The sequence below is a fragment of the Heterodontus francisci genome, chromosome 37 (genome assembly GCF_036365525.1).
Source record: "Heterodontus francisci isolate sHetFra1 chromosome 37, sHetFra1.hap1, whole genome shotgun sequence".
In the NCBI taxonomy this organism is placed as follows: Eukaryota; Metazoa; Chordata; class Chondrichthyes; order Heterodontiformes; family Heterodontidae; genus Heterodontus; species Heterodontus francisci.
The window spans coordinates 32,413,412-32,435,637 of record NC_090407.1 but is presented as its reverse complement, the minus strand read 5'-3'; the positions used below and the strand labels follow the sequence as shown (position 1 = coordinate 32,435,637).

Here is a 22,226-nt window from a genome sequence, read left to right as displayed (position 1 = left end):
ATTAGTATAGATAGGCATTATGGTCGGCATGGACACGGTGAGTCGAAGAGCCTGTTTCTGTGGAATACTCTCCACTTGCCTGGATGGGTGCAGCTCCAACAACACTCAAGACGCTCAACACCATCCAGGACAAAGCAGCCCACTTGATTGGCACCCCATGCAGAAACATTCACTCCCTCCACCACCGATGCACAGTGGCAGCAGTGTGGACCATCTACAAGATGCCCTGCAGCAACCCACCAAGGCTCCTTAGACAGCACCTTCCAAACCTACGACCTCTACCAACTAGAAGGACAAGGGCAGCAAATGCATGGGAACACCACCACCTGCAAATTCCCCTCCAAGTCACACACCATCCTGACTTGGAACTATATCACTGTTCCTTCACTGTCGCTGGGTCAAAATCCTGGAACTCCCTTCCTCACAGCACAGTGGGTGTACCTACCTCACATGGGCTGCAGCGGTTCAAGAAGGCAGCTCACCACCACCTTCTCAAGGGAAATTAGGGATGGTCAATAACTGCTGGCCTGGCCAGCGACGCCCACATCCCATGAATGAATGAAAAAAAAGTACAACTCCAACACTGGCATCTACCTGACAATGTGGAAAATTGCCCAGGTATGTTCTAACCATAGAAAGCAAGACAAATCCAATCCTGCCTCTCACCACTCTGTATGTCTACTCTCAATCATCAGCCAAGTGAGAGACGGTGACATCGACAGTGTTATCAAGCAGCACGTGAAGTCACATGGGATCAGAGGTGAGCTGGCAAGATGGATACAGAACTGGCTTAGTCATAGAAGACAGAGGGTAGCAGTGGAAGGGTGCTTTTCTGATTGGAGGGATGTGACTAGTGGTGTTCCGCAGGGATCAGTGCTGAGACCTTTGCTGTTTGTCGTATATATAAATGATTTGGAGGAAAATGTAGCTGGTCTGATTGGTAAGTTTGCAGACGACACAAAGGTTGGTGGAGTTGCGGATAGTGTTGAGGATTGTCAGACGATACAGCAGGATATAGATCGGTTGGAGACTTGGACGGAGAAATGGCAGATGGAGTTTAATCCGGACAAATGTGAGGTAATGCATTTTGGAAGGTCTAGTGCAGGTGGGAAGTATACAGTAAATGGCAGAACCCTTACGAGTATTGACAGGCAGAGAGATCTGGGCGTATAGGTCCACAGGTCACTGAAGGTGGCAACGCAGGTGGATAAGGTAGTCAAGAAGGCATACAGCATGCTTGCCTTCTTCGGTCAGGGCAAAGAGCATAAAAATTGGAAAGTCATGCTGCAGCTGCACAGAATTTTAGTTCGGCCACACTTAGAATATTGCATGCAATTCTGGTCGCCACACTACCAGAAGGACGTGGAGGCTTTGGAGAGGGTACAGAAGAGGTTTACCAGGATGTTGCCTGGTCTGGAGGGCATTAGCTTTGAGGAGAGGTTGGATAAACTCGGGATTGTTTTCACTGGCACGATGGAGGTGGAGGGGCGACATGATAGAGGTTTACAAAGTTATGAGCGGCATGGACAGAGTGGATAGTCAGAAGCTTTTTCCCAGGGTGGAAGAGTCAGTTACTAGGGGACATAGGTTTAAGGTGAGAGGGGCAAAGTTTAGAAGGGATGTGCGAGGCAAGTTCTTTACACAGAGGGTGGTGAGTGCCTCGAACTTGCTGCCGGGGGAGGTGGTGGAAGCAGGTACAATAGCGACGTTTCAGAGGCACTTTGACAAATACATGAATAGGATGGGAATAGAGGGATATGGTCCCTGGAAGTGCAGAAGGTTTTAGTTTAGGCAGGCATCAAGATCGGTGCAGGCTTGGAGGGCCGAATGGCCTGTTCCTGTGCTGTACTGTTCTTTGTTTGTTCATGTACTCAGCAATTACCTACTCACTGATGCTTAGTTTGAGTTCTGCGAGGATTACTCAGCTCCAGACCTCACCATACATGGATAAAAAAGATAAATTCCTGTGGTGGGGGGAGAGTGACTGTCCTTGACATCAAGGCAGCATTTGACCGAGCGTGGCATCAAGGAGCCCGAGTAAAATTGAAGTAAACGAGAAATAGGAGGAAATATGTGTCCCCTAGTCCTTGTACCATTTGTTAATGGGAACAGCTTTTCCTTGTCTAACTTATCTAAGCCTGTCATAATCTTGTACACTTCTATTAAATCTCCCCGCAATCTCCTTTGTTCTGAGGAGAACAAACCCAGCTTTTCCAACATAACCTTGTAACTAAGATCCTCCATCCATGGAACCATTCTCCTCTGCACCCTCTCAAGAACTCTCACATCCTTCCTGAAGTATGGTGACCAGAACTGGATGCAATACTCCAGTTGGGGCTTAATCAGAGCTTTACAGAGGTTCAGCATAACTTCCCTGCTTTTGTACTCAATGCCTCTACTTATGAAGTCCAAGGTCCCATCAATTTTACTCACCACTCTCTCAATATGTCCTGCCATCTTCAAAGATCAATGCACATGCACCCCCATGTCCTTCTGTTCCTGCACACTTTTTAGAATTATGCCATTAAGTATTCCCTATTCCTTCTGCCAAAATGCATCACTCAACATTTGTCAGTATTAAATTCCATCTCCTACCGCTCTACCCAGTCTGCTAGCCTACCTATGTCCTGTTAGGCGGTTCATATCATCCTCACTGTTTGTCACATCTCCAAGTTTGGTGTCGTCAGCAAATTTTGAGATTCTACTCTGTATTTCGAGATCCAATTAATTTATACATAGCAAAAAAAGCAGTGGTCCCAGCACTGACCCTTGGGGAACACCACTGCTTACCATTCTCAAGTCTGGAAAAAAAAACATTTACTACGACTCACTGTTTTCTGTCCTTATGCCAATTTTTAAAATCCAATTGAACGCTGACCTTCCTATTCCATGAGCCTCAATTTTCTTAACCAGCCTTTTATGTGGTATCTTATTAAATTCTTTCTTAAAATCCACATAAACACCATCCACTGCAGTCCTTTCATCAAGCTTCTCTGTTACTGCATCAAAAAATTCAATTAGATTAGTCAAGCATGATCTGCCTTTTGCAAATCCATGCTAACTATCCTTAATTAACTTGAACTTCTCTAAGCGTCGGTTGATATTTTCCTAACTGGCCTATAGTTGCTAGATCTGTCCTTAAACCCTTTCTTGAATAAGGGTAACACATTTGCCACTTTCCAATCCTCTGGCATCTCCCCCATATTCAGGGAAGATTGGAAGATTATGGCAAGTCCTTCGCTATCTCCATTCCCACTTGCTTTAGAAACCAGAGATGCAAGCCATCCAGACCAGGTGACTTATCTATCCTAAGCATAGCCAGCCTTTTTAGTACCTTCCCCCTCTCAATTTTTATCCTATCCTATCTACTTCTCTCTGCTGCCACTGATATTTTTTCAACATCCATTTCCTTAGCGAACACTGATACAAAGTACTCACTAAGTATGTTAGCCTTGACCTGCACCTCTAGGCATATATTATCCTCTCTGTCCCTAATAGGCCTCACTCCTCCTCTTACTACTCACTTATTATTTACATAGAGGTTGAAGATCTTTGGGTTCTCTTTTATGTTGACTGCCATCCTATTTTCATATTCTCTCTTTGTCAGTCTTATTTTCATCTTCACCTCTCCTCTCAACTTACGGTATATGGCCTGGTTCTCACTTGATGAGTTCACCTGATATGCATCATAAACCCTCTTTTTTTTTTGTTTCATCATCATTTCTAACTCCCTCGTCAACCAAGGAGCCCCGTTCTTGGTTCCCCTACCTTGCACCCTTGTTCAAACGTTTGAAGGTCACAGATCTGAAATGTTAACTCTGTTTCTCTCTCCACAGATGCTGAGTATTTCCAGCACTTTCTTTTTTATTTTAGATTTCCAGCATCCGCAGTATTTTGCTTTTATTTTAGAATGTTCCTAGCCTGTACCTGAAGCATCTCTTCCTTAAAGGTAACCCCAATTGTTCCAATACAGCTCTTCCTGCCAGTCTTTGGTTCCATTCTACCCTGGCTAGATCACTTCTCATTGTGGTGAAATTAGCCCTCTTCCAATCTGGACCTTCTAACTTATTTTTTTCCTTGCTTTTCTGCATTACTAGTCTAAACCTTATGATGATCACTTTTACCCAAGTGCTCCCCAACAGGCACTTGGCCCACCTCATTTCCCAGCATCAGATCCAGCAATGCCTCTTTTCTAATTGGGCTGAGAACATACTGATCAGGAAGTTCTCCTGAATACATTTTAGAAATTCTTCCACCTCCTTACCCTTTACTCTAAAATTATCCCAATTGATATTTGGGTAATTAAAGTCCCCTAATATCACCACGCTAAAATTCTTGCACATCTCTGTGATTTCCCTTCAGATTTGCTCCTCTATCTCCCTCTCACTATTTGGAGCCTATAGAATATCCCTGGTAGTGTGACCATACCCTTTTTGCTCCTCAACTCTAACCAAATGGATTCTCTCCTTGCCCCTTCAAGGCCATCCTCCCTTTCCTGCACTGCAATGCCTTCCCTATTCAGGACTGCCACTCCACCTCCCTTTTCTCCTTCTCTATTTTTTTTGAACAGTCCTCACTATTTTTAAGCCACGTTTCCATTATTACCACTACATCACATTCCCATACTGCTACTTGTGCTTGTAGCTCACCAACCTTATTCACCACACTTTCCGCATTTATACACATTCATTGTAATCCTGTCTATGCATTCCTTTAGTTCTTCTCAGTCCACTCCCATCTAATACGGAACTACTCCCTTCTCTAGTACTGCCTAACACTCTCACTCTGACCCCACCTAATACTTTGCTATTTCCTGCTCTAGTGCTATCTGTCTCTTCCAACACACTGTGCACCTTGGTGTTTCTCTCTTGTATTATCTCATGGTTCCTACACCCCTGCCAAGTTAGTGTAAACGCTTCCCAATAGCACTAGGATATCACCCAGCAAGGAAATTTGTCCCAGCTCCATTCAGGTGCAACCCATCCAGCCTGTACAGGTCCCACCTTCTCCGGAACTGACCCTAGGAATCTAAAGCCCTCTCTCCTGCACCATCTTTCCAGCCACGCATTCATCTACAGTATCCTCCTATTTCTATACTCACTTGCACGTGGTACTGGGAGTCATCCGGCGATTACTACTTTTGAGGTCCCGTTTGCTCATTTCTTACCTAACTCACTAAATTCTTTCTGCAGGATCACATCCCTCTTACTACCTATGTGGACCACGACTGCTGGCTGTTCACCCTCCTCCCTCAAGGTGCTCTGCAGCTGTTCAGTGACATCCTTGACCCTGGCACCAGGGAGGCAACACACCATCCTGGATTCAGGTCTGCGGCCACAGAAATGCCTGTCTATTCCTCTGACTATTGAATCTCCTATCACTATTGCTCTTCCAGCCTTCTTTGTACCCTCTGTACAGCTGAGCCACCCGTGGTGCCATGGCCTTGGCTCTGGCTGCACTCCCCAGATGAACCATCACTTTCCTCAGTATTCAGAACTGGAGGTTGGAGAGTGAGATTCACTCAGGGGTCTCCTACACTACCTACCTGTTTCTTCTTGACTGTCTGGTGGTCACCCATTCACTCTCTGCCTACATACTTTTCAGCTGCGCCGTGACCACATCTATAAACGTGCTATCCATGAAACTCTCAACCTCACGGATGCACCGCAGTGACGCAAGCTGTTGCATATGTTCTGAAACCCAGAGCTTGAGCAGCTGCAACAGACGACACTTCCTGCACATATGGTTATCCAGGACACAGGAAGTGTCCTGGACTTCCCTTATAGCACAGGATGTGCACTCCAGAGGTTGTAGTAGTCCTGCCATTTCTCTATCTATTAGATAATAAACCTTGGTACTACAACTAAACCCTGCTACTACTAATACTAATAACCCTGCCAATAGCAATAAACCTTACCAATAGTAATAATAACCTTAAATAAAAGCAAAATACTGCGGATGCTGGAAATCTGAAACAAAAACAAGAAATGCTGGATTCACTCAGCAGGTCTGGCAGCATCTGTGGAAAGAGAAGCAGAGTTAACGTTTCGGGTCAGTGACCCTTCTTCGTAATAATAACCTTACTACTGCTAATAATAAACCTAATATTAATGTACCTTACTACTATCAGGACACCCTACCAATACTAAAGCATTACCAATAGTATTAATAACCTCACCATTAGTAATAAACCTTACCAACAGTAATAACTAGGAAATACTCCCAACCAGTCTAATAAGCTTTACTACTATTAGTAAACCTTACTGTTGCTCGTAAAACCTTACAATTACTAATTGGTGAATTTTTTGACTTTTATGTCATCATCCTTTTAATTTGTATATTTCTCTACAATGCACCTATTGGGAAAATCACTTCTGCTGAAAGAAAAAATATATTTAGCAGCCGTAATTAGTTGAAATGACAACAGTTATAAGCAAGGCGACTTTTTTTGTTTGATCGTAAAGATGATACAGTCCATAGTGCATCAGCTGTAGCTCCTGTTGAGTATCTTGCAGTAATAGATCAAGTGACTGTGCAACATGATTAAAGTGCACTAAGAACAGCTTCATAGGTGATCTAAAAGGTTGCTTTGAAATGCCTGCTATTTGCTGCAGAGGTGGATTCACAAGCTTGAAAAAAGTATTTTTATGCAAGAGTAGAAATTACTGCCAGTGATTTGATTATATGAATATGCCTGCATCAAATTCCTCTCCACCACTTTAGTGCAGGAACTGCCAGCTTTACTTTAAAGGGTTGATGCCTCGATTGAATAGTGCAAGGAGCAATTTATTGAGTAGGCTATTTTATAGTACGCTATCACTGCTTATGTTATATAAGCAGCCAATTTGCAAGGAGCAAACTCACACAAATAACAAATAAGATGGATGATCATGGAATCACAGGAGGAGACCATTTAGACCATCACACCTATGCCAGTATTGACACTTCAACTGGCCCGATCTACTCTAATCCTATTTCCCAGCATGCTTTTTATTCTTCTGTTTCAAACACTTATTAAACAGTTATAATGCCTTTATATTTTCTACCTCACTGACCACAACCCCAATTTCCCCTTATTTCCTTCTTTCTTTTCAGATGGGAAGTGACTGATGATGTGGCTGGGAAAAGAGCTGTGAAAAAAATGAGGTTCTCAGGGGCTCTTCTTCATTCCTCCCCATTGCAAATCACTTATGCCTAACCCTCCAACTTCCCGTAGCCTCTCACTTTCCAGCCATCCCAACACTTTCACTATTACTCTTCCTCTGAACCACCTGCTCAACCCTCCCAATTTTCTGTGTAGTCTTTAAACTTATCCATAACCTATGTCATGAAGACCCCCCCCCCCCACCTGCCAAGAATGATCCCAATCAAAAAGAGAAAGGATTTCAATACAGGTTTTCTTGTGGTTGTGTGTGCCAGAATGCTGCGAATGAAGCTAGTAGCTCCCCAAGACAGGTGAAGTAACTTGGGATAAGTCAAAAGCACTGTCTATGGAGAAGTTGAGGAAAATGGCTGAGCAGTGTGGGATCACTGCATGTAGCAAGGCTAGGAAGTCTGAACTCCTAAGTCTAGTGGCCAACCATTTTCCCTTGAATCTGAAGGAGCAGAAACAGGGTTCGAAATGGACTCAGACAGGGTATTGCGAGCAAAGCTACAATTGGAACAGAGGAAACTTGAATTAGAAGACAGGGAAAGAGAAAGAGAGAGAGAGACAGGAGAAAGAAAAAGAGAGCGCGGAGAGAAAGAGCCTTCCAGAAGGAACATGAGGAAAGAGAGAAGAGAGCGAAAAAGAGAGAGCCTTCCAGAAGGAATGAGAAGACAGAGAGCTGAGGCGGCTTGGGTTAACCAGGGGCGACAGAGTAGCCCCAGTGAAAGCACGGTCAATATGGAGCAGCATAATTCAGGGCTGGGTACAGAATTGTTAAAACTTTCCCAACTGATCCCAAAATTCAATGAGAGAGACGTGGAAGCATTTTTTCTGTCTTTTGAAAAACTGGCAAGGCAGTTAAAGTGGCCAGTTCAGGCTTGGACTCTGCTGATACAAAGCAAGTTAATAGGAAAAGCCCATGAGGTTTATACCATGTTGCCAGATGAGAGCTCATCCAAATATGAACTGACAAAAAATGCTATCCTCAGGGCATATGAGTTAATATCGGAAGCCTTTCACCAAAAGTTTAGAACCCTCAAGAAGCAAGCTGATCAAACTTACCTGGAGTTTGAGAGAAATCATCAGCTGGCTTTTGATCAGTGGCTGAGGGTTCTTAAAGTGCAGCTCGGCTAAGAAAATCTCACAGAGGTAGTTTTGCTAGAAGAATTTAAAAACTCCCTCCCACTCTCCATAAAGACACATGTATATGAACAGAAGGTTCATAGAGCCCGGCAAGCCGCAGTGCTGACTGATGGGTTTGCTCTTGTTTATAAGTCGGTTTCCCAGGGGAAAACCTTTCCTAATCACCCCCACAAATCCAAAAAGGACAAAGGGTGGGAAGGTGATAGAAGCCCAAGCAGTCCTGGGAGGGAAAGAAAAGCAGGAGACATAGGGGGCCCTCCACCTGCCAAAAAGGAAGGTGCTGTAAGTAGGAGTGAGACCCGGAGACCTGCGTGCTTCCATTGTAATAAAGCAGGGTACCTAAGAGCAGACTGCCGGAAATGAAAGGGAAAACCTGTAGGGTTAATCAGGGCATACCCATTCAGTGAAGAAGGGGCCCTGATGGAAAGCACAGCAGAACCAGCTGTGGCTTTGACTACAGTAAGAGTGAGACCCAGGAAGCTTCCGGCTGCAAGTGCAAGAAAATTTAACAGGATTCCTGAAAGTTATCAGGGTTTTGTGTCTGACGGGAGAGTAACCCCATACCCCTCGAGTGGGACAAGCAAGCCCATAGTAATCCTCAGGGGCACAGGGGCCACTAGATTCCTTTTACTGGAAAAGGCCTGACCTTTCCCCCAGAGAGTGCAGTAAACACCAGAATGGTGGTGAATGGTACTGGAGGGCAGTGTATGCCTGTACCTTTACACCAGGTGCACTTGGAGTGTGACCTAGTTTCAGGACCAGTGACCATAGGGATTGTCTCTAGTTTGCTTGTGGACAGGGTTGACCTGCTCCTAGGTAATGATCTGGCAGGGACAAAGGTGGTAGCTTCCCCAGTTGTGAAAGAGAGACCGCAGGAGGTCAGAGAGATAGGGCAGTAGCAGGAGACTGTCCCCTGCAGTTTCCCTGAATGTGTAGTGAATCGGGCCATGATCAAACCAGTTCCCCCAGAGGAGACTAAATTGGCACTGCAAGCAGATGACCATGAGGTCTGTCTGCCTGAGACTTACTTTGGAAAGTTAGAAGGCCCAGTGAATGAGTTAAATCAATCTTCCCTAGCTGAGGCTCAGCGAGCTGACCCAGTATTGAGAGAGTTAGCACAAGCTGCCCAGTCTGAAATTGAAGCACAGGGAGTCCCTGACTGCTACTATTTAAAGAATGAGGTGCTGATGAGGAAATAGAGTTCTTCTCACAGACCTGGGAGCAAGGAGTAGATTGTAGTTCACCAGTTAGTGGTGCCACAGAGGTACCGGAGAGAAATATTAAGAATGGCCCATGGGACTACAATGGCTGTACATGTCGGTATACGAAAAACCAAAGCCCGCATAAGACAGCAGCTTGTCTGGGCAAAACTCCACAAAGATGTGGTGGAGTACTGTAGGTGTTGCCACATGTGCCAGGTTGAGGGGAAACCCCAACCTACAGTGAAATCTGCACCCCTAACTCCTGAGAACAAAAGGGGACAGGCAGGCACAAGGCTGGCAAAAGGTTAGAAAGGAAAGGGGAAAAAGGGACCAAGAGGGCAGGTTAAGGTAAGTCCGGGAGGAATCCCAAATGAAAACCCCTACTGTACGGTCAGCCAACCCCAAAATGTTTGAAACATTGAAAATAGGAGCAGGAGTAGGCCATTTGGCCCTTTGAGCCTGCTCTGCCATTTATTATGATCATGGCTGATCATCCAACTCAGTAGCCTGTTCCCGCTTTCGCCCCATACCCTTTGATCCCTTTAGACCCAACAGCTAAATCTAACTCCATCTTGAAAACATACAATGTTTTTGCCTCAACTGCTTTCTGTGGAAGCGAATTCCACAGGCTCACCACTCTCTGGGTGAAGAAATTTCTCCTCATCTCAGTCCTGAAAGGTTTACCCCATATCCTTAGACTATGACCCCTGGTTCTGGACTCCCCCACCATCGGGAATATCCTTCCTGCATCTACCTGTCAAGTCCTCTTAGAATTTTATAGGTTTCTATGAGATCCCCCCTCACTTTTCTGAACTCCAGCGAATATATTCCTAACCGACTCAATCTCTCCTCATACGTCAGTCTCGCCATCCCAGGAATCAGTCTGGTAACCCTTCGCTGCACTCCCTCTAAAGCAAAAACATCCTTCCTCAGATAAGGAGACCAAAACTGCACACAATATTCCAGGTGTGGCCTCACCAAGGCCCTGTATAATTGCAGCAAGACATCCCTGCTCTTGTACTCTAATCCTCTCGCTATGAAGGCCAACATACCATTTGCCTTTTTTACCGCCTGTTGTACCTGCATGCTTACCTTCAGCGACTGGTGTACAAGAACACACAGGTCTCGCTGCATATTCCCCTCTCTCAGTTTATAGCTGTTCAGATAATAATCTACCTTCCTGTTTTTGCTACCAAAGTGGATAACCTCACATTTATCCACATTATACTGCATCTGCCATGCATTAGCCCACTCACTCAACTTGTCCAAATCACCCTGAAGCCTCTCTGCATCCTCCTCACAACTCACCCTCCCACCCAGTTTTGTGTCATCTGCAAATTTGCTGATATTACATTTAGTTCCTTCATCTAAATCATTAATGTATATTGTGAATAGCTGGGGTCCTAGCACCGATCCCTGCAGTACCCCACTAATCACTGCCTGCCATTCGGAAAAAGACCCATTTATCCCTACTCTTTGTTTCCTGTCCGCCAACCAATTTTCTGTCCATCGCAATACACTACCCCCAATCCCATGTGCTTTAATTTTACACGCTAATCTCTTATGTGGGACTTGGTCGAAAGCCTTCTGAAAGTCCAAATAAACCACATCCACTGGCTCCCCTTCATCAACTCTACTAGTTACATCCTCGAAGAGTTCTAGTGGATTTGTCAAGCATGATTTCCCTTTCGTAAATCCATGCTGACTCTGCCCGATTCTGCCATTGTTCCCTAAGTGCTCTGCTATAAAATCTTTGATAATGGACTCTAGAATTTTCCCCACTACTGATGTCAGGCTGACTGGTCTACAATTCCCTGCTTTCTCTCTCTCTCCCTTTTTAAATAGTGGGGTTACATTAGCTACCCTCCAATCTGTAGGAACTGTTCCAGAGTCTATAGAATCTTGGAAGATGACCACCAATGCATCCACTATTTCGAGGGCCACTACCTTAAGTACTCTGGGATGCACACCATCAGGCCCTGGGGATTTATCGGCCTTCAATCCCATCAATTTCCCCAACACCATTTCTCTACTAATACTAATTTCTTCCAGTTCCTCTCTCTCACTAAGCCCTGTGTTCCCCAACATTCCTGGTATGATATTTATGTCCTCAGAAGACAGAACCAAAGTATGCATTTAGTTGGTCAGCCATTTCTTTATTCCCCATAATAAACATTAGACCCCACATCCTCCTATGTAAATGCAGACACTGGAAGCACCCCACCAGAGTTGCTAACAGCATTTACAGGAACCTGCAGAGACAAAGAAAGTCCTCAAGAGGGCAGAGAAAGTGTGAAGGTGATGCCTCACTAGTCGAAGTGCTGCAGTGGAATCTGGACAAATATCTGCAAACAGGAGTGTCCCAGAGGAAAAAGGGAAGATTTGCAAGAAATTCTCCACCAGAGTCAGGAGAAAAGGGAACCAACCATCCCCTAAGGTGAAAAGCCCTTGCATGCCTCGTCATGGCCCTGAAAGAGAGTTCAGAGTGGAACCACCCACTGCTGACGCCCTTTGACAGAACTCCAACCTAGTGCTAATTAAATCTAACCCTCCTTCACAGACCTCAACAGGAACAAAGCCACCCTAGGCAGTCCTGGAAATGTGCAAACTGAAAAAATATCCCCAAAACCCACGTTTATTGAGATGTCAAAAAGGGCAGTTTAAAGCAGCATTGCTGCCAAGAAAAGAAAGGCGGTGACAACTGTCAGGATTTCTGAATGAATGAGAGTGATTGCATGTGTATTTTCCTGTACTTATCTTCTCTCTCGTCATTTTTAATGAAATGCTCTTTAAAAAAATCACATTTTATTCCGCTGAGTGTGGAGGTGTCATGAAGACCCCCACCTGCCAAGAATGAGGCATATTAATTTTGTCATATGAGCATTAATTTTACACCGTTGCTGGAGTGAAGAAATGACTTGTTTAAAGAAATCACCAGACATTTGGCTGGAGAATATTTGCAAGCTAAGAGACAGTGCTTCGTAAGACAAAAGAACTGCTCACTGATTCAATTAACAGAAATTGGTCTAGGCAATGGTGATCCACATCTTGTCGGTGTAAGAGACAGCACTACAGTCCCCCACCAAGAGCTTTGAAATCCACTGACCGCAGGAACGGTTGCTCCCAAATAAGGGGTTAGTCACATGACCAACCTACTGGCCAACTTAGAGTTTTGAATTGTGCTCATAGGACAGTTTGAAGATAGAGACTGCAGAATGCAATTGAACCTGGAACAAGAGAGCCTCTTTCCTGGCTGTCTCTCTCTCGCTTTCTCACAAGCCTTTGGACCCACTGAAGTTGCTTAAACCACAAGAGAGAAAAGACTCCTACATCGAAACAAGCACTGGGCCCCAGGAACAGCAAGACTTACTGGCAACCAAAGACTCCACATTGAATTAAAGGACTGTAATACACCCAGCTATTGCCTCAAACTTTTCCCCTTTATTCTTTCTACATTTTCTGTCTCTGTCTGTGTATGTGCTTATTGCGTATGCATGCTAGCATGGTCGCATCAAGTACTCGTAATCATTAACTGAATTAGAGTTCTACACAGACTGCTTCAGAATCTGAGCAGTCGAAAATGGTACTGAACATTGTGCAATCATCAGTGTACATCCCCATTTCTGACCTTAGGATTGAAGGAAGGTCATTAATGAAGCAGCTGGAGATGGTTGGGCCTAGGACACTGCCCTGAGGACCTCCTGCAGTCATGTCCTGGAGCTGAGATGATTCACCTCCAACAACCACAACTATCTTCCTTTGCGCTAGGTACGACTCCAACCAGCGGAGAGTTTTCCCCCTGATTCCCATTGACGCCAATTTTGCTACGGCTCCTTGATGCCGTACTCGATCAAGTGCTGACTTGATGTCAAGGGCAGTCACTCTTGCCTCATCTCTTGAGTTCAGCTCTTCTGTCTATGTTTGAACCAAGGCTGTAATGAGGTCAGGAGCTGAGTGGCTCTGGCCGAACCCAAACTGAGCGTCACTGAGCAGGTTATTGCTAAGCAAGTGCTGCTTGATAGCACTGTTGACGACACCTTCCATCGCTTTACTGATGATCGAGAGTAGATTGATGGGGTGGTAATTGGCCGGATTGGATTTATCCTGATTTTTGTGTACAGGACATACCTGGGCAATTTTCTACATGGCCAGGCAGATGCCAGTGTTGTAGCTGTAATGGAACAGCTTGGCTCGGGGCGCGGCAAGTTCTGGAGCATAGGTCTTCAGTATTATTGCCAGAATGTTGTCAGGGCCCAAAGCCTTTGCAGCATCCAGTGCCTTCAGTCACTTCCTGATATCACATGGAGTGAATCGAATTGGCTGAAGACTGACATCTATGAGGCTGGGGACTTCAGGCGGAGGCCGAGATGGATCATCCACATGGTAATTTTGGCTGAAGTTTGTTGCAAATGCTTCAGCCTTATCTTTTGCACTGATGTGCTGGGCTCTCCTATCATTGAGGATGGGGATATTTGTGGAGTCAATCATCCAGTTAGTTGTGTAATTGTCCACCACCATTCACAACTGGATGTGGCAGGGCTGCAGAGCTTTGATCTGATCGGTTGGTTGTGGGATCGCTTAGCCCTGTCTACCGCATGCTGCTTACGTTGTTTGGCATGCAAGTAGTCCTAGGTTGTAGCTTCCCCAGGATGACACCTCATTTTGAGGTATGCCTGGTGCTGCTCCTGCCAGCTCGGTCAGTAATGGTGCTACCGAGACACTTTTGGTGATGGACATTGAAGTCCCCCACCCAGAATACATTCGGCGCCTTTGCCACCCTCAGTGCTTCCTCCAAATGCTATTCAAAATAGAGGAGTACTGATTCATCAGTTGAGAGGGGGCGGTAGGTGGTAATCAGCAGGAGGTTTCCTTGACCTGATGCCATGAGACTTCATTGGGTCTGGAGTCGGTGTTGAGGACTCCCTGGGCAACTCCCTCCTGACAGTGTACCACTGTGCCACCACCTCTGCTGGGTCTGACCTGCCAGTGGGACACGACATAACCGGGGATGGTAATGGCGGTGCTGGGACATTTTCTGTAAGGTATGATTCGGTGAGTATGACTATGTCAGGCTGTTGCTTGACTAGTCTGTGGGACAGCTCCCCCAATTTTGGCACAAGCCCCCAGATGTTAGTAAGGAGGACTTTGCAGAGTTGACAGGGCTGGGTTTGCCGTTGTCGTTTCTGGTGCCTCGGTCGATGCCGGGTGGTCCATCCGGTTTCATTCTTTATCGACTCTTTAGCAGTTAGATACAACTAAGTGGCTTGCTAGGCCATTTCAGAGGGCAGTTAAGAGTCAACCACATTGCTGTGGGTCTGGAGTATCATGTAGGTCAGATCAAGTAAGGACAGCAGCTTTCCTTCCCTAAAGGACATTAGTGAACCAGATGGGTTTTTACAACAATCAACAATGGTTTCATGGCCATCATTAGACTAGCTTTTAATTCCAGATTTATTAGTTGAATTCAAATTCCACCTTCTGCAGTAGCTGGGTCTCTGGGTTACTAGTCCAGTGACAATACCACAATGTCACTGCCTCCCCTCAAATTCAGCCAAGCGCTCTCCCACACTTAGCGGGACAGTGCATGTGGACCCTGAGAAGGAAGTGGGTAATGGGGTGATGGCAGTGGGGGCTCTCCTCAAGGCATCTGCATGTCACTGCCTGGGCCCTTGGTCCCTCTGACAGTCGGAAATGCTGAGTCCTGTCCCCATGACTGAGGCTGCTCCTGCACAGATGCAGCTGGGCAGTCTTTGGTGGGGCCCTCAAGGCCTTCACAACCCAAAGGATGTCCGCCAAAGGCATCTCATATGGCACAGCAGGGAGATGAGCAGACTGCCTCTAGCTCAGCTGAAGCCATTGGGGGAGTAGCACACAGAAGTAAGAGAAAAAGGATGCAGAAACAGTCCCTGTTACACAAAGGGAATCACTTGGGTGAGTATTCCAATGTTATTGTCATATGGACAATGTTCATTTCAATAAGGCATGTGCTTTTGTCAGCTGATAAGAGTCATGGAGTTATTTCTGTTCCATTCCACATTGACCATGGGGAGGTGAATGTAGATGAGTGGCATGAGACTCATGGATGACAATGCAATGCTGAAAATCTGTTTCTGTGACGTATATCCTATGTAATCCTATAGTGTCTGCCATAGGAGTTTGGATGGCAGCAGTGCAGTGCTGGGCACACTGTACTCAGCTGAAGCATGCTTGGAGGCATCGCGGGCTTCTCTGGCATGCAGGTCTATGGCAGCAGGCATCAGCGACACCACTGAGCCCTGCTTCTCCTCATCCTCTCTTTGGAGGATGCTGGGTGCTCTCCACATTCATCTGGTGCCAGTTCCACTCCTCTTTGAAATGCCAAATTGTGCAGGCACAGCACACCACCACTACTATCAGGTAGACCTTTGCTGGCCCATACTGAAGGGCAGCCACAAACTGGTCAAGGCACTGGAGCTATATTTTGAGCAAGCCAATGGCTTGCTCTGTATTGGCCCTGGTCTTAAGAAGGCTCTGATTATACCTCTTGTGTGCCTGTGTGGTGGGGTTCCACACTGGATTTAGCAACCAGGCATTCAGCTGGTACCCTCAGGAGCCATTCACTGAGGCTGTCTGGTGGGGTGAAGAGCTGAGGCGCCTGAGACTGCCGAAGGATAAAGGCGTCACCTCTGCAATATCTTCTTGCGGTGGTCGCATAACAGCTGCACACTGAGTGGAATCTATTTCAATTCACAAAGACATGTGGCTGTTCTCAGGAGCCTTGATTGCTTCATGGGTGTAGTCTCTAATGCCCTGGACCTGAGGAAATCCTGCCAGGGAAGCAAAGCCAACAGCCCTCTGGGCTTGACTGGCCTCATCCGTCTTGAACTTAATGTTCTGTGATACCCTCCCAAACAAGGCATCGTGACCAGGCTAATGCAGTTGTGGGCTGTGGATTGAGAGATCCTGCAGAAGTCAGCAGTTGAGCTCTGGAATGAGCCGGTTGTGAAATAAATGAGAGCTATGGTCACCTTGACCACCATGGACAATGCGTGGCCACCTGCTCCTACTGGCCTTAGGGTTTCCTATAAGAGGGCGCAGAGGTCTGACACAAGAGCCACAGCCTTCACAGGCTCTGCTGCTCTCAGAGATCCAGAAAGCTAACCCATGGCCTATCTAACCTGTGCTGAAGATAACACCTTTGACAAGGTGCTGCCCTGCGACCATCCCCTCTGTTTTGTCCACCTGCATGTGCCTATGTGCTGCATTGGCTACTCCTGCCGCTGTGGCTGCTGAGCTGAAGGATGGTGCTCCTCCTCCTCAGTGGTCCATCCTACCTCATAATATGTGAACTCCATGTCCCTGTGTAAACTCATAGGCGTTTTAATGGTCAATAGCCCCTTAGAGATCTCCAAATCACTTCAAGGAAGCATCACCAAGTTTCTTTCCTTACACTCAATCACTGAGATTAGCCTCAAGGACCTGCTCCAGTCAGAACAAGTGTTTGTCTGTGGCTGAACTCAGGCTTGCCAGTTTCTCCTTTTATAGAAATGATATCCCGTGGGTTTCAGGCTCAATAACTTCCTGCTGTGCACTCACAGGAAGATTTAAAAGCGGTGCAGGCCGTTTTTTTTTCTTTTTCCTGGTTCACTGGAGTCAGACTTTGGAAAGTTTCAAATGAATGAAATCTCAGTCACAGTTCAATGGCAAAAAATCCTGTTAAAATTTCTCAGGTAGGGAGGTTTAAGGTCACCTCTCATCTCTGCCTCTGGGTAGTTTTAAGATGGTATTCTGCCAGAGTTCTTCTTCTTGCTCGGATGGATATCTCTTCCTTCGGTCTTCTGGAATTCTGGCTTTCTGCAGAAAATGTCTCCTATTAAAATCTTCTTATCAGAGACTTGGCTTCTGTCAAGTGACCCAAGTTTCTCTCCAACTGTGTTTTCATAAATGGTTTTTGATGGTGTGATCATTGTTGGACAATTGTTCGGATGTTGCTCATCTCTATGCCATCTTGAAAAAGTGGTGTTTTTTCCACACCCATTATTCTGAGTTTGAGGCTGGAATCTCTTGGCTGAATTTTACCAGCGCCTTGACGTTGGGGGTCGTGGTGGGGTGGCCCGTAAGATACTTGCGGGAGAGGCATGCCATGACTTCTGACGACTAGAAGGCCCCGAAGCATTTTACTGGCGGTGGTGAGGCCTTGGTGCGGCCCCCCGACTGCCAAGTGGCGGAGCCTTCATTTGCCTACTCAAACTTATTCAAAAAAATATTAATGAACTTACCTGGACCAGCTGGCCATCCCATGCCGATATTGTGGCCGGTGGCCGGAAGTCCCGTGCCTTCCGCACCCTGTGTAGGAATTCAAGGTGAGACACGGGTGGTGGGGGGGGGGAGTGAAATTATCAGGGCAGGGGGAGCGGGAAAAACACTTTTTATTGGCTGTGGGGATGCTGGGAAGAGGTTGAAAGGCAAATGTGAGGAGGTTTGGGGGGAAAGTTCGGGTTAGGAATAACATACATTTTCTGCATATAGGCCAATAAAAAAACCATTGGTAGGGGGACCGTTGAGAAAGGACCTCCAGCTTTTAATTTTTTAAAAAGAAAATGAACAATAGTGTCCCTTTAAAAATTCACATTTTTGCTAAGGGCTTGAAGCCCTTTAATAATGACGCCTGCGCTGTGGCGCTGGATGCTGTTGCCGGGGATGGAGCGGCTGCCCCCTCGATGTCATCAGGGGCAGCTGCTCTGCCCCCTCCATTTAAATGAGGCCCTGCGCAAAATATTGCGGGAGCTCAGCGGCAGTGCTTCAGCTCCTGAAGGCCACTGACTTCAAAGCGGCCGCCGAAATTTGCGGCGCGCTAATAAAATTCAGCACTCTATGTCTGCAAAGTCATTGTTAGCCCAACTTGTTGAAGAGGGTTAACTATTAGCATTGAATGGTCCATTTATATTTCTAATGCTTTCTGAAACACCTGACAAAACATGATGATTTGTTCAGAGTTCCAGCAGTTACCACGTGTATTCGTAGTACAGGAGAGGTCACCTGACCTCTTACTCCATCTTGTTTTGCAGCAAACGTTGTCCCTTTCGAGTTCAACTCATCAGTTCATTTTATAGTTCATAATTTCTCCTTGTGTGAGCATGACACCATCTTGCAAAAAGACAAAAAATGAAATTCCTTGGTATTTCAAATGTTTTCTCTGCTTTAGAAAGAAAGGAAAGTGAAAACACATGATAGCACACATCAACATGCATTCATCATATGCATTCCTCTGGTTTACTGTCACCAGCCTTTCACAGTTTACTGGTGGCACATTGTTCAAATCTGGGCAGTGCATCCAGCATGACATTGTTTTTCCCAGCTATGTGTGTGATTTTCAAGTTGATCGGCAGGAGGCTAGGGCGGCACAGTGGCGCAGTGTTTAGCACCGCAGCCTCACAGCTCCAGCAACCCAGGTTCAATTCTGGGTACTGCCTGTGTGGAGTTTGCAAGTTCTCCCTGTGTCTGCGTGGGTTTCCTCCGGGTGCTCCGGTTTCCTCCCACATGCCAAAGACTTGCTGGTTGATCAGTTAATTGGCCATTATAAATTGCTCCTAGTATAGGTAGGTGGTACGGAAATATAGGTGGGGATGTGGTAGGAATATGGAATTAGTGTAGGATTAGTATAAATGGGTGGTTGATGGTCGGCACAGACTCGGTGGGCCGAAGGGCCTGTTTCAGTGCTGTATCTCTAAACTAAACTAAACTAAACTCCATCTCAACTGCCTGGCCTTGTGAACTTTGAATTTCTCTAAGAAGATGAGTGGGTTGTGGTCAGCGTATGACAATTTCCATGTGTCTGTTATTAACTAGCCCTCAAAATGCTGAAGGGCTAACAGGAGTACCAATGCCTCCTTTTCCAAGATGGACTATTTACGCTGATATTTAATGTTTTTGAAAAATAGCCAATTGGCCTCTCGATACCTGAGTAATTAATTCTCCTGGAGTAAGACCGCTCCTACTCTTACATCATTCGCATCAATTGCCACCTTAGAGGATCTATTAAAATTTGGGGCTGCTAACACTGGTTCATTTGTCAAAATAGCCTTCAACTTTTCAACAGCCATCTGGCACCATTCGGACCACACTATCTTAATATTTTTCATTAATAGGTTGGTTAAGGGTGCAGCTAGGGTGCTTGACATTAGGGACAAATTTTCCTATCGAAACCACACATCCCAGGAATCACATTATCTCTCTCTTAGTCTTGGGAACGGGTAAATCTATCAGGGCTTGTACTTTCACTGCCCTTGGCAACACCAAACTTTGGCCTACAATATGTCCTAAGTAGGTAATTTGGCCTTAGTGAACTCGCTTTTAGCTTAAGAGCAAAATAATGCTGATGCTGGAACTCTGAAATGAGAGCAGACAGTGCTGGAAATACTCAGCAGTCTGGCACCATCTGTGTAGAGAGAAACAGAGTTAGTGTTTTAGGTCTGCGACCCTTCATCAGAACGGGCAAAAGTTAGAAATGTAAGTCTTTGAGCAAGTGAAAGTGGGGAGAAGGGAAGAAGGACAAGAAGGAAAGACTGTGATAGGATAGAGGGGGAAAGAGATTAAACAACACATATCATGGAACAGAATGAAAATGGAGTGCTAAATAGTTGTACTGAAAGACAAAGCATGAGTCCTGAGAGAGTGCTAATGACAGAATAATGAACACCTCTGTACGAAAGCAAAAACATGAAAAAATAATTTACAGAGTAGCACATGGTAAATTAATAAAAATATATAGATTAAAACATAAAAAAAAAAGATCTGGAGCTCTTCCCTCTACAGCTTCCTACCTCACTGTCCCGCAACCCGAACAGCCCATTTCTTTTTCCTTCCTAAAATCCACAAACAGGACTGTCTGGTAGACCCACCGTTTCAGCCTGTTGCTGTTCCACTGAAGTTATTTCCTCCTATCTTGATTCTATTTTTTCCTCCTTTGTCCGGTCTCTTCCCGCCTACATCCGTGACGCTTCAGACTCCTAACGTCATTTTGACAGTTTCCAGTTTCCTGGCGCTAACCATCTCTTCTTCACTATGGACGTCCAATCTTTCTATACCTCCATCCCCCACCAAGATGGTCTGAGGGCTCTCCGCTTCTTTCTTGAACAGAGACCCAACCAGTCCCCATCCACCACCACCCTCCTCCGTCTGGTTGAACTTGCTCTCACATTGAACAACTTCTCCTTCAACTCCACTCACTTCCTCCAAATAAAAGGTGTTGCTATGGGTACCCACATGGTTCCTAGCTATGCCTGTCTTTTTGTGGGATATGTTGAACGTTCCTTGTTCCAGTCCTACTTAGACGTCCTTCCACAACTCTTTTTCCGGTACATTGATTGTATCGGTGCCACTTCCTGCTCTCATCCTGAGCTGGAAAACTTCATCAACTTTGCTTCCAACTTCCACCCTCATCTTCACATGGTCCATCTCTGACAATTCCCTTTGCTTCCTCGACTTCTCTGTCTTCATCTCTGGGGATAGGCTGTCCACTAGTATTTATTACCTTGACTAGACTTCCTCACACAGTGCCTCCTCTAAGGATTCCACTCCATTCTCCCAGTTTCTCCGTTACCGACACAACTGTTCTGATGATGCAACCTTCCACAACAGAGCCTCTGATTTGTCTTCCTTTTATCTCAACCGAGAATATCCCCGCACTGTGGTTGACAGGGCCCTCGACGATGTCTGACCCACTTCCCGCACTTCTGCCCTCACCCCGTCCCCTTCCTCCCAAAACTGCCACAGGGTTCCCCTTGTCCTCAATTTCCACCCCACCAGCCTCCACATCCAAAGGATCATCCTCTGTCATTTCCACCACCTTCAATGTGATGCCACCACCAAACACATCTTCCCCTCCCCTCCCCTCCCCTCCCCTGTCAGCATTCCTAAGGGACCGTTCCCTCCGTGACACCCTGGTCCACTCCTCCATCATCGCTGACAGCTCTTCCTTTCCCACAGCACCTTCCCATGCAATCACAGGAGGTGTAATACCTGCCCTTTTACCGCCTTTCTTCTCACCATCCAAGTCCCCAAACACTCCTTCCAGGTAAAGCAGCGATTTACTTGTACTTCTTTCAATTTAGCATACTGTATTCGTTGCTCACAGTGCGTTCTCCTCTACACTGGGGAGGCTAAACGCAGATTGGGTGACCGCTTTGCGGGACACCTCTGCTCAGTTAGCAAGCATGATACCGAGCTTCCGGTTGCTTGTCATTTTAATTCTCCAGCTTGTTCCCATGCCCACATTTTTGTCCTCCGCCTGCTGCAGCGTTCCAGTGAACATCAATGCAAGCTTGAGGAACAGCACCTCATCTTCCGATTAGGCACTCTACAGCCTTCTGGACTCAATATTTTCAGACTATGAGCCCCATTATTTTGTTGTTTATTTATTATTTTTATTTTACGCATATATATTTATTTTTTTAACCATGTGCTAGTCGCTAAATTATTTTTCATGTTTTTGCTTTCGTACAGAGCTGTTCGTTATTCTACCATTAGCATTCTCTCTGGACTCGTGCTTAGTCTTTCACTACAACTATATAGCAGACTTTTACACCTTGAACTCTTAATACCCCTTACCTTTTATGTTCTATATATCTTTTCTTGAGTGTGCATGTGAGAGTGAATGTGTGCATGGGTGGTGTTGTGATTATTTCAGGTGATTATTGTTCAATTAATATTTAATCTTCTGTTTCAAACTAATAAGGAAACCTGTCACTGGCTGT

The 22,226-nt window shown here is 45.8% G+C and overlaps 1 protein-coding gene across 3 annotated transcripts in view; it reads right to left on the bottom strand.

Moving 5' to 3' along the window:
- disp3 (dispatched RND transporter family member 3) overlaps positions 1-22,226 on the bottom strand; it is a 743,795-nt gene that overhangs the window by 408,235 nt on the left and 313,334 nt on the right. The window lies entirely within an intron of this gene.